This window comes from Ursus americanus, chromosome 1 (genome assembly GCF_024610735.1).
Source record: "Ursus americanus isolate L20-20 chromosome 1, mUrsAme1.1.p, whole genome shotgun sequence".
NCBI classification, from domain to species: Eukaryota; Metazoa; Chordata; class Mammalia; order Carnivora; family Ursidae; genus Ursus; species Ursus americanus.
Window position 1 is genome coordinate 42,441,526 of NC_142127.1, and position 1,438 is coordinate 42,442,963.

Sequence of the window (1,438 nt, forward strand, 5' to 3'; positions counted from 1 at the left end):
TTAAGAAAAAAAAGGTTTACAAATTTTTTTCTAAATTATAATGGCCTGAAGATTCTGAGCTATAGCAAACATTCTGAAATTACAAATCAGCGAAATGAATATTCAGTTAAAAATTTGTGATGATAAGACATGGCCTAAATGTATCCTGCAAGGGAACCAGGTGTTTGAACATATATAGACAAAAAATCAGATATAAGATAATGCCTAAAATATTAATATATATATAATATGAAATAACAAAAATATTAAAACTTGGAGTCTACGATCCAGTTCCTTCACTTTATCTTTTTTTGTTTAGTTTTTATTTCATAATCAGAAAATTAACTCTGCAACCCAGCTAGACCTGCAGGGGAGTAAGGAAAGTATAAAACCCATAGAACTCCAGTGACAGCACAAAGATTATAGGATATTTTAAGCGGATGAGGGTGAAGGGGTGCTCACCTGAGCTACAGAAGGAATGATCTGGTAGTTAAGATACAACAGAAGAAAAATTTATTCGATTTGTCCACATTCAGCTATGGTGATCTTCTTGCTGGTTTTGCCATTCCTGGACCCAAACCAATCCATGCTTCCACAATATTCATGCCCTCTTTCACCTTGCCAAAGACCACGTGCTTGCCATCCAACCACTCAGTCTTGGTAGTGCAGATGAAAAACTGGAACCCATTTGAGTTGGGTCCGGCATTTGCCATGGGCAAGATGCCAGGACCCATGTGCATCAGGATGAAATTCTCATCATCAAATTTCTCCCCCATAGAAGGACTCGCCACCAGTGCCATGATGGGGGGTGAAGTCATCACTCTGGCGCAGAAATACCAGAATAATCTTGTGAGAGCAGGAACCTTGATAACCAAATTGTTTCTCCTCAGGGCTCAGAGAGTGAAAGTTTTCTACTGTCTTCAGAACTTTGCAAACAGCTAGAAGGAGACTCAGTCCAAAGGCTTGCAGTCCAAGGCAGTGTCAAAGAATACAACAGGTCAAAGTTGACCATGGCTGGGCCGTCTGGGCAACTCCAGGGTGGTGAATGCGAGGCCTAGTTCCTCCACTTTGAAACTGAAGAAACAGAAGCCTGGTAATTTCTTTCATTCACTTTCACAGGATTGTAAAATTCACTAGTGCAACGTAACTCAGGTTTTGCTGATGTTTCCCACTAAAACGTACCACCTCCGATTAGAGGCACTGGATCTTCACTACAGTGAACTACTGATTAGTCTATACCTTACTCAAAAATAATAACCTATTTTAGACTATTCTAATGAGAATTTTTTTTTTAACGGAGTGTCAGCAGTGAAGCAAGAAGTAAGAGCAAGAAGCTGCTAGTAGAAGGCAAGGAAAGGGAAAGCAGAGAAAATTTTCATCCACTTCAGTATTTTGACCAATGCTGGACCTCTCAAGACCTTAGCATTGGGTCTCTCAATTCAGACTTTCAATCCACAAT

The 1,438-nt window shown here is 39.7% G+C and overlaps 1 pseudogene; it reads right to left on the reverse strand.

Moving 5' to 3' along the window:
* Positions 1–492: 492 nt before the first annotated feature.
* Positions 493–965, reverse strand: LOC123783244 (peptidyl-prolyl cis-trans isomerase A pseudogene; annotated as a pseudogene).
* Positions 966–1,438: the final 473 nt, after the last annotated feature.